The following is an 11,955-nucleotide window of genomic DNA, read 5'->3' on the forward strand; positions in this document are numbered from 1 at the left end:
TCCCGGAGACCCGAACGGGGGCCTAGTGTGCAAATCTTTTGGCAATGGTGAGATCAGCACGACACTTTTCAGTTACCAGCCACATGTCCTGCGGATGTACAGGGTGAGCACAAAGTCTTGCCCTGATTATAACAATTTATTACAGAATAACCGTTTGACATAATAATTTACATTTGATGCAGTTACATAGGTTAGTGTTACTAGTTTTTTTTAAGACTACTTACGTTAGTAAACTTCAACGTGTACTCCGAGGCAGTATTCCAGTTCCCGCCAGGTATTTCGGAACATGTGTTCTGTCACAGTACCCACAGCAGCTTGTATCCTAGCCTTAAGTTCGTCGACGTCAGCAACTGGTGTGACGAAGACTCCGTCCTTGATATAGCCCCAGAAAAAAAAGTGAGTGGTCGTAATGTCTGGAGAGCGGGGTGGCCAGGGTGTTGGATCGTTCCTTCCAATCCACCGATCCGGAAATGTTTCATCCAGGAAACCACGCACTATCAAAGCCCAGTGGGAGGGGTGGAGGGGGGGGGGGGGGTCTGCTCCATCTTGCTGGAAAATTATCCATGGTTGATATTCTTCTAACTGTGGGCAATGAACTGTTGCAAAACGTCTAACTAAATGTTAGCGGTAATGGATCTTACCGCGAAGAAACACGGTCCAAAAACCTTGTTATGCGTGAGGCTGCACCAAACATTCACTTTTTCGCTGTCCCCCTGTAACTGTACAGTAGCATGTGAAGACTCTGAACCCCACAAACGGACATTATGCCTGTTTATCATTCCATTGAGATGAAAGGTGTATTCATCGGTAAAGCACATGCGATTTAAGTAATCGTTAGCGCTATCAATCCTGTTGAGAATCTCAGTTGCAAATTCAGCACGTGTCAGCAAGTCATTCGGTTGCAAGGCCTGCACGATTTGCACTTTGTAAGCATGCAACCTAAGCCTTTCATGGAGAATCTTCACCACACTTGCTTGCAGTATTTGAAGTTCATGTGATGCTTGACAAGTTGATTTAGACGGACTCCACTGAAACGATTGCCGAACACGATCGACAGTTGCATCAGTCACACGAGGCCTGCCACTTCGAGAACAATCTTCAACGCTGCTTGTTTCGTTAAACTTTGTATACCATTGCTTTATTGATTTAACGTCAGGAGGGCTGCGTCCATAAGAAGCCCGAAATTTACGCACTAGCGCTATCTATTTGTCACAACAACTAGTAACACTAACCTCTGTAACGGCATCGAATGTAAATTATTATGTCAAACGGTTATTCCGTTATACACTTTTATAATCAGAGCAAGACTTTGTGCTCACGCTGTAAATTATGTGTCTTTAATACTGTGGTTCCCACTGCATTGTGCATACCCATGCTGTTGATAATTGCTCATCAGCCACGATATGGCTGCTTAAATGGTTGAAATGGCTCTGAGCACTATGGGAGTTCACATCTGTGGTGATCAGTCCCCTAAAACTTAGAACTACTTAAACCTAACTAACCTAAGGACATCACACACATCCATCCCCGAGGCAGGATTCGAACCTGCGACCGCAGCGGTCGCCCGTTTCCAGACTGAAGCGCCTAGAACCGCCCGGCCACAGCGGCCGATTATGGCTGCTCAGATCGTCGCTAAACTTCCATCATGTTTCACTTATGGGACTTTCTCATTGCTGGGTGATTGGTTTTTGATTTCCAACTCCTCTTGAACTTATCAGTTTACCGAGCTCTCTTTGTATTGTTTTGGTGCTGACAGGGCACGCGTGTAGGACGTTCAGTGCTCCGGTGAATTTTGTGCCTGTTGTCCTCTCATTATTCGTCATCATCCACTTCAATGACGGTCCGTCACGATCACTCAACATGCACTTTCGTCCGCGTCGTGATTAAGTGGGTGATGTTTCTCCGCTTTCCCTGTGTGTAGTAAAATCTTGAAACACCACTCAGTTACCTTTTTGAACGAAAGCACCCACCATATGAGCACCAACGACTTGGTCCGCAGCTCCTGGTTTAGTGGCTAGCGTTGCTGCCTCTGGATCACGGGGTCCCGGGTTCGATTCCCGGCCGGGTTGGGGATTTTCTCTGCCGGGGGCTGGGTGTTTGTGTTGTCCTCATCATTTCATTCTCGTCATCATCATTCGCGACAGTGGCTTCACTGAATTGTGTACAAATTGGACTGTATAAGAATTGGGACTTTGTACGGGTGCTGATGACCGCGCAGTTGAGCGCTCCACAAACCAAACATCATCATCATCATCATCATCATCATCACCAAGATCTTCCCACGATAGAATTCTCTTAGCTCCGACATAATGCACTCACAACTACATACAACACTTTTCTGATCACAACAGGCACTTGCAACGTACAGAGAACATTGCACAAATGTCGTTCGTGGTCAGATACAACAGCGCAACTGCAGGCTTAGCTAGTATCTGCATTTATGTTCTTTCTCGCGGTGTTCCCTTATCTTTGTTCACCCTCTCTTCCTTTGATCACGAAATGGACTTGCTTGTAGCAAGACAAGTGTCCAGACAGAAAGTGCGACGACATCTCTACCACCGTGACGACGTTTGTGGCTTTCCTAGACGCAGCTACAGACAGACACGCGCCGAGAGTGGCACGCACAACAAATACACTGGACACAGGAGGGGCACCTTGTCGTCTTTTCAGAGTGAGTCCCTTTTCTGCGTACAGCATCACGATGGACGTGTATCCGTATGTGGAGGCTACGAGGAGATTGTATTCACCATCGTCATACGTACACAACACTATCACCTCTGGTTCGCATAGCTGGTAATATGGACAGCAACCATTACATTCCTCTTTCGTTAAGACAGGTGGCTGGGCCCATCTCTGAGGTCTCTGTCATTTTCTCCTTCAGCGAGATAACGCAAGACCAAATGTTGTCTGTCTTGTTCTGACCTGCCTCGATATGGAGGGTTCACGAATGTTGTCGAAGCCAGATCGTACTCCATATCTCTCAGCCACTGAAAATGTATGGTTTTGGATTATAGAGAGTCTGGCACACCATCATTCGTGGGACACTGCGACTAATTATCTTAGGCAGAAAGTCGAAGCAGCATGGAATAACGTACTCTTACCAATGCCGAGTGGTCTCGTCAGTGAAGTAACGAACTAAACATATATCGCCGAACATAAAAAGCTGCTGTGTGATGACAAACAATGGAAAACTTGGAACTGGCAGAAGATGTGTCGATGACGACGACCTACCGCTCCCCTCCGGACCTGGTCGGCCAAAGGAATAATGTTTTCATTCCCTTTCTGGTGCAGATCCCTCGCATCCTGAAGACGCCCAGCCAGACCAACTTGTCAAAACTCTAAGAAGGTCTACGAAAGAGATCGTCTACACAACGCTTTGTCCATCCTGTTCTAGATTACTGCTAACAAAGTATGAGATACTTACAAGACAGGACTGAAGGAGGACATCGACAAAGTCCAATGGCCGGCCGGAGTGGCCGTGCGGTTCTAGGCGCTGCAGTCTGGAGCCGAGCGACCGCTACGGTCGCAGGTTCGAATCCTGCCTCGGGCATGGATGTGTGTGAAGTCATTAGGTTAGTTAGGTTTAATTAGTTCTAAGTTCTAGGCGACTAATAACCTCAGAAGTTAAGTCGCATAGTGCTCAGAGCCGTTTGAACCAAATTCCAATGAATGACAGATTTTGTACTGTTGCGAAATAGGCGAGAAAGTGTCACAGGTATGACAAGCGAGTTGGGATGGGAATCTTTATAACTAAGGCGTTTTTCATTGCGGCGAGATTTTTTTCACGAAATTTCAGTGACCAACTTTCTCCTCTCACTGTGAAAATATCTTATTGTCGTCAGCCTGCACAGGGAGAAATTATCATCGTAATAAAATAAGAGAAATCAGGGCTCTTACGGAGAGTGGAACGGTAGAGAAAGAGTAGTTCGGAGAATCCTCCGATAGGCGCTCGGGTGTTGAACTGCAGGATAGTACTGTGGATGTAGAGAACTTGTTAGGTAGCACAGTAGTTAAATACACTTTTAAACCCACTTTTAGCTCATTTCTCATCGATGTTTTACAAGTTCAGATAATATGTGGTCATTCATTGTAAGGGAGGTACATACAGTAAATTTCCGTTGGGTAAAATAGGTAACTAAACGCATTGTAGTAGCCTCTTCACCGGACGATGGTATTCTCACACTCACTCCCTAATTGCAGCAAGAGTGAATTTTAGATGAATTGCAATACTGTAAACCAGGATGATAGAAGAAATAATCTCCATATAAACTACGCGTCCCTATCTTGAGTTTAGAATGAAATGTTATGTTCTGTTCTGTTGCAAATCCCTTTAACGAGCTGCCGGTTCATAACAGGTAGGAGAGTATAAATCCTCTGTCGTTCAAAAGCAAAGTAAAAGTGTACTTATTTGCTGCTACATCCACAACTTATCAGAATATTTCAACTCAAAGATGGTAAGGTGCGGTTTGTGGAAGAAAAATCTGCGCTTGTAGGAAGCGTACGAAATGTGGAAAAAGTGTTGATAGCGGTGTCATATTTTGAAAAAAAAATACATTTATTTACTCGTGTAAGATAGCATCTCATTTTATGACTTCAGTCCTATGACATTTCTGACAAATTATAATCTACTTCCCTGACGCAAAGAGTTTGCTTTAGAAGCAAATAAGATCCTGAAAAACTGATTGGAGCATCATAAAGCTCTTGTAAACAAAGGAAAGTGGCGCTAGTTTCACCTGCTATATGTCCAGTGACTTGGGGGAGTCGCCAGTACAGGTAACCCAGAGCACATTAGGCAGCCGTGCGTGACGTGGTTTTCTAAGGCTCGACTTTCCCGTCAGGCTTACGGCCCCGTTGGGTGGGGGCGGTGGAGGGGTGGGGGAGGGGGAGGTAAGGGAAGTAATAGCGTCCGGTGACGACCGCCTGTCACTGGGGAGACGCTGATTTGCGTGCGCCTACTCCAAGTATGAACACGTCACCTCAACTCTCTCCAGGACGAAAATTGCGCACACGTCACATCCGCGCTGTCGGCTCGCAGTAATATGACCAGCTGCAGGCATCATGTGTGGGTGTCACTTGCAGCACCTACAGTACGCGGATGAACTGAAAATGGTCACACAGTATTGAAATGGGTTGAGCTCTGAAGAATTTGGGATGACAGAAGAACAGTCTCGATCGGCTGTTTTCTGATGCTTTCAGCAGTGCGGTAAAGCGCATTATCTTACTGAAAATTCCTCTACTCCCCAGTGACAACAGTCGTGTTGCCAGTGAACATGACGTATCAGGATGGCTTCGCAAGCACATCGGTCTTGCATGTCTTCTAAGCCGGTAAATGGCGCGAGAAGATGGCTGCGACGCTGCTTTGTGTTCTTCACACAATAACTGTAGAGTATCTCTTGTTTATCAACGAACGCCCCGCTGTCCATAAGTCCTATTGCAGTAAAACAGCAATGCAAGAAAAAAATGGTACTCAATCTTTACCTGTACAACTTACAATGCTGGTCCATTGATCGTGACTCGCCCAAATATCTCGCGAAATAAGCGTCAAACGAAAAAATTACTAAGTTCGAAACTTGTCTAGCTTGAAGGGGGAAACCAGATGGCGCTATGGTTGGCCCGCTAGATGGCGCTGCCATAGGTCAAACGGATATCAACTGCGTTGTTTTTTTAATAGGAACTCCCATTTTTTATTACATATTCGTGTAGTACGTAAAGAAATATGAATATTTAAGTTGGACCACTTTTTTCGCTTTATGATATATGGCGCTGTAATAGTCACAAAGATACGGCTCACAATTTTAGACGAACAGTTGGTAACAAGTAGGTTTTTTTAAATTAAAATACAGTACTAGGTACGTCTGAACCTTTTATTTCGGTTGTTCCAATGTGATACATGTACCTTTGTGAACTTACCATTTCTGAGAACGCGTTCTGTTACACCTTGATTACCTGTAAGTACCACATTAATGCAATAAATGCTCAAAATAATGAAACTTCCTGGCAGATTAAAACTGTGTGCCGGACCGAGACTCGAACTCGGGACCTTTGCCTTTCGCGGGCAAGTGCTCTACCAACTGAACTACCCAAGCACGACTCACGCTCCGTCCTCACAGCTTTACTTCTGCCAGTACTTCGTCTCCTACGTTCCAAACTTTACAGAAGCTCTCCTGCGAACCTTGCAGAACTAGCACTCCTAAAAGAAAGGATATTGCGGAGACATGGCTTATCCACAGCCTGGGGGTTGTTTCTAGAATGAAATTTTCACTCTACAGCGGATTGTGCGCTGATATGAAACTTCCTGGCAGATTAAAACTGTTTGGAAGGTAGGAGACGAGGTATTAGCAGAACTAAAGCTGTGAGGACGGAGCGTGAGTCGTGCTGGGTAGCTCAGTTGGTAGAGCACTTGCCCGCGAAAGGCAGAGGTCCCGAGTTCGAGTCTCGGTCCGGCACACAGTTTTAATCTGCCGGGAAGTTTCATATCAGCGCACACTCCGCTGTAGAGTGAAAATTTCATTCTAGCTCAAAATGATGTCCGTCAATCTCAATGCATTTGGCAATACGTGTAACGACATTCCTCTCAACAGCGAGTAGTTCGCCTTCCGTAATGTTCGCACACGCATTGACAATGCGCTGACGCATGTTGTCAGACGTTGTCGGTGGATCACGATAGCAAATATCCTTCAACTTTCCCCACAAAAAGAAATCCGGGGACGTCAGATCCGGTGAACGTGCGGGCCATGCTTCGACGACCAATCCACATGTCATGAATTATGCTATTCAGTACCGCTTCAATTGCACGCGAGCTATGTGCCGGACATCCATCATGTTGGATGAACATCGCCATTCTGTCATGCAGTGAAACATCTTGTAGTAACATCGGTAGAATATTACGTAGGAAATCAGCATACATTGCACCATTTAGATTGCCATCGATAAAATGGGGGCCAATTATCCTTCCTCCCATAATGCCGCACCATACATTAACCCGTCAATGTCGCTGATGTTCCAGTTGTCGTAGCCATCGTGTATTTTCTGTTGCCCAATAGTGCACATTATGCCGGTTTACGTTACCGCTGTTGGTAGATGACGCTTCGTCGCTAAATAGAACGAGTGCAAAAAATCTGTCATCGTCCCGTAATTTCTCTTGTGCCCAGTGGCAGAACGATACACGACGTTCAAAGTCGTCGCCAGGCAGTCCCTGGTGCATAGAAATATGGTACGGGTGCAATCGATGTTGATGTAGCATTCTCAACACCGACGTTTTTGGAATTTCCGATTCTCGCGCAATTTGTCTGCTACTGATGTGCGGATTAGCCGCGACAGCAGCTAAAACACCCACTTGGGCATCATCATTTGTGGCAGGTCGTGGTTGACGTTTCAGATGTGGCTGAACACTTCCTGTTTCCTTAAATAACGTAACTATCCGGTGAACGGTCCGGACACTTGGATGATGTCGTTCAGGATACCGAGCAGCATACATGGCACACGCCCGTTAGGCATTTTGATCACAATAGCCATACATCAACACGATATCGAACTTTTCCGCAAATGGTAAACGGTCCATTTTAACACGGGTAATGTATCACGAAGAAAATACCGTGCGCACTGGCGGAATGTTACGTGATACCACGTACTTATACGTTTGTGACTATTACAGCACCATCTATCACAAAGCGAAAAAGTGGTCCAACTAAAACATTCATATGTCTTTACGTACAACACGAATATATAATAAAAAATGGGGTTCCTATTAAAAAAACCGCAGTTGATATCCGTTTGACCTATGGCAGTGCCATCTAGTGGGCCAACCATAGCGCCATCTGGTTTCCCCCTTCAAGCTAGACAAGTTTCGTTGTTTTTAGTTTTTTCGTTTGATGCTTATTTCGTGAGATATTTGGCCCGGTCACTATCAATGACCACCCCGTATATGTGAAGGCTAAACTCAGGAACTACTGTAGCGATTTTGATACAGTTTTCAGTAACAGACTGATTCACAAGGAAAGAGTGTGCAGATAAACTATTATCGCTATGCCAACCAAGTCTTCTGGCCGTAGGCACATACTAATACCCGCATGAAGCCGTGGCGTTTCACTAGTTGCTATACGAGGGCTCTTCGGAAAGTAAAGTCCGATCGGTCGCGAAATGAAAACCACGGTGAAAATCAAAACTGTTTCATTTGCAACAGTTTGCTATACTTCCCACCTCCTTCTCTACCTAGTCGCCACTCCGACTTAGACAAATGTCTCAACATTGTACAAACTTTCTAATACTCTCGTCATAGAAGGCGGCCGCCTGTGCTTTCCGCCACTTCTTTACGCTTGTGTGCAGTTCGTTGTCTGTGCCCAAAACGTTGTTTACATATCCAGAGATTCATGTGAGCACAAATGAACATCAGAGAGAGCCATGTACGTGCCGTATGGTGGGTGGTGTAAGTGGGTAGGCTTTACTTGTATGTTTGTTATCGTAAATACAAATCTGGGAACGTGAACTGACAATGTAAACGGGCTATTGAGCTCAGAGCCACAGCACTTACAAGAAACAAAAGAATCCTATGCGTGTGAAAGCCAATCTCATTCATAAGCAAATAAATAAGGAAACCAATAATTTCAAGCTCAGTAGACTTGGTCAGTGCGAATTGTTCGAAAAGAACGTAACTGGATATAAAAAAACTGTAATGTCGACCTGTATGAGGCTGTAACCTGAAACACACGAAAATTTCTGCACTGATATATGACTGATATATGGCCCTGGTAAAATAAAGAAGCTGACAGAACTTACATTGCGCAAAGGAAACGAAACAATCACGTTTTAGGGACCTCACCTGCAAAATAAAGTACCGATAGAAACAGCAACACAGCAGGACTCCGGAACAGCTAAGGAAACTGCAAAAAACTAACTACAGTTGGTCCAGGGAAACTGGGTTCATATCATACTCTTCACACAGAATGTCGATGAAACACGTGACTCAACCTTTAAGTTCTGAAATTTCAGTTTGGAAGGAACATGTAAAAAAATTTAGACTCTAATATTAAATTTCATTTAATCTAATAACTTGCATGGTACAGTAATTTAACTCAGCAAATCAATCCATAGAATAACTATCAAAAATTCGACTGTGACGAGGGTGAAGTGGAACAACAAAACAAAAATAAAAATAAACTTTTTACCTCATCAAATAATTCCTTGTTCTTCATTTCAGAACCATTTTCTATGTCCGTGTGCTGTCCAGGCATTGTTCTGAGTCATCACTGCTCCTCGCAGTTTTCTGCAACTCACATAGTTCCAAAAGTGCGTCCATGCATGCTTTACACCGTACACTCAACGAACCCCGCCTGCTGCACACCGCAGCAGTCAACTACTGACTGACAAAGATTCTACGACTCCACAGTGCTGCCATCGCACACACAGATACTGTTGCCTAACAACTGACCACAGTTCTTCAAATGTATCATTTTCCTTTGCAAATAGTAACACATCCAATGACATCATAAAGAAACAGCCATCTTACAGTGGTCAAAAATTTCCCATCGTAAACGCTACAGGGGCGTCCTCATTGCCTCTGCAATGTGCGGCCGAACGTGTAAAAAAAAAAAGTTCAAATGTGTGTGAAATCTTATGGGACATAACTGCTAAGCTCATCAGTCCCTAAGCTTACACACTATTTAACCTAAATTATCATAAGGACAAACACACACACACACCCATGCCCGAGACAGGACTCGAACCTCCGCCGGGACCAGCCGCACAGTCCATGACAGCAGCGCCTGAGACCGCTAGGCTAATCCCGCGCCAGAACGTTGTCATGAAGAAGGAAATGCATGACGGGTACATCATGCGGGATTACATGAAATGAGCCAAAAACTCGCAGCTGGCTCCATTCTTGGCCAGAGACACTATTATTCTAGGCATCTTTTCGTGCTCGCCGTGTACTCAGAACAGGAAAGAGCGACGTGACGCGATGGACAGGCATACTAGAGACGGTGCCCAACACACCTGTGCAAAGTTCCATCGGATTTTGACTGCCGTTTCCATTTCGCGACGTATCGAAACTTACTTTCCGAACAGCCCTCTTATATACACTGCGTAGGGAATTACATTTTAATATTATTATCCTCTGCAGTCAAGTGCATGGGCTGTAAACGAAGATTTCTGATAAACGGAAATTCGAATCTAGATCTCTTACATATCGCAAGTAGTCTCCGTAAGGAATTAGGCCATCTGAGCACGTCTCCAGGGTCGTGCCAAACATTCTCCGTCCATTACGTTTTCCTCAAACAATCGGAGGAGTTCCGTCCACGGATGGCTGACTGTCCTTTTCCATGCGTAAGGGATACACACCAATTGAAGTACATTTGCTGAAATGAAATTAATAAGAATGAAATAAATTAAATCCCATAAAAGGGTTCAAGTGAAAACCGTTTAAATGTGCTTGACTGAATTGCTTCAAAACCTTTTGGATGATCATTATATAATCTTTTAAATACAGGGTGTTACAAAAAGGTACGGCCAAACTTTCAGGAAACATTCCAGGTGACGCTATGGTTGGCCCGCTAGATGGCGCTGCCATAGGCCAAATGGATATCAACTGCGTTTTTTTAAATAGGAACCCCTATTTTTATTACATCTTCGTGTAATACGTAAAGAAATATAAATGTTTTATTTGGACGACTTTTTTCGCTTTGTGATAGATAGTGCTGTAATAGTCACAAACGTATAAGTACGTGGTATCACGTAACATTCCACCAGTGCGGACGGTATTTGCTTCGTGATACATTACCCGTGTTAAAATGGACCGTTTACCAATTGCGGAAAAGGTCGATATCGTGTTGATGTATGGCTATTGTGATCAAAATGCCCAACGGGCGTGTACTATGTATGGTACTCGGTGTCCTGGACGACATCATCCAAGTGCCCGGACCGTTCGCCGGGTAGTTACGTTATTTAAGGAAACAGGAAGTGTTCAACCACATGTGAAACGTCAACCACGATCTGCAACAAATGATGATGCCCAAGTAGGTGTTTTAGCTGCTGTCGCGGCTAATCCGCACATCAGTAGCAGACAAATTGCGCGAGAATCGGGAATCTCAAAAACGTCGGTGTTGAGAATGCTACATCAACAGCGATTGCACCCGTACCATATTTCTATGCACCAGGAATTGCATGGCGACGACTTTTAACGTCGTGTACAGTTCTGACACTGGGCATAAGAGAAATTACGGGACGTTGACAGAGTTTTTCCACGTGTTCTATTTAGTGCCGAAGAGTCATTCACCAACAGTGGTAACGTAAACCGGCATAATATGGACTATTGGGCAATGTAAAATCTACGATGGCTGCGACAAGTAGAACATCAGCGACCTTGGCGGGTTAATGTATGGTGCGGCATTGTGGGTGGAAGAATAATTGGCCCCCATTTTATCGATGGCAATCTAAATGGTGCAATGTATGCTGATTTCCTACGTAATGTTCTACCGCTGTTACTACAAGATGTTTCCCTGCATGACAGAATGGCGATGTACTTCCAACATGATGGATGTCTGGCACAAGGCTCGTGTGCGGTTGAAGCGGTATTGAATAGCATAATTCATGACAGGTGGATTGGTCGTTCACCGGATCTGGCGCCCCGGATTTCTTTCTGTGGGGACAGTTGAAGGCCATTTGCTGTCGTGATCCACCGACAACGCCTGACAACATGCGTCAGCGCATTGTCAATGCATGTGCGAACATTACGGAAGGCGAACTACTCGCTGTTGAGAGGAATGTCGTTACACGTATTGCCAAATGCATTGAGGTTGACGGGCATCACTTTGAGCATTTATTGCATTAATGTGGTATTTACAGGTAATCACGCTGTAACAGCATGCGTTCTCAGAAATGATAAGTTCACAAAGGTACATGTATCACATTGGAACAACCAAAATAAATGTTCAAACGTACGTACGTTCTGTATTTTAATTT

General features: G+C 44.6%; 1 non-coding gene across 1 annotated transcript; it reads left to right on the top strand.

Moving 5' to 3' along the window:
- The first annotated feature begins 6,373 nt into the window (after positions 1-6,373).
- Positions 6,374-6,447, top strand: Trnas-cga. The gene has a single exon. It is a non-coding gene; the product is annotated as a tRNA-Ser (tRNA).
- Positions 6,448-11,955: the final 5,508 nt, after the last annotated feature.

Source organism: Schistocerca piceifrons, chromosome 4, assembly GCF_021461385.2.
Source record: "Schistocerca piceifrons isolate TAMUIC-IGC-003096 chromosome 4, iqSchPice1.1, whole genome shotgun sequence".
Lineage (NCBI taxonomy): Eukaryota > Metazoa > Arthropoda > Insecta > Orthoptera > Acrididae > Schistocerca > Schistocerca piceifrons.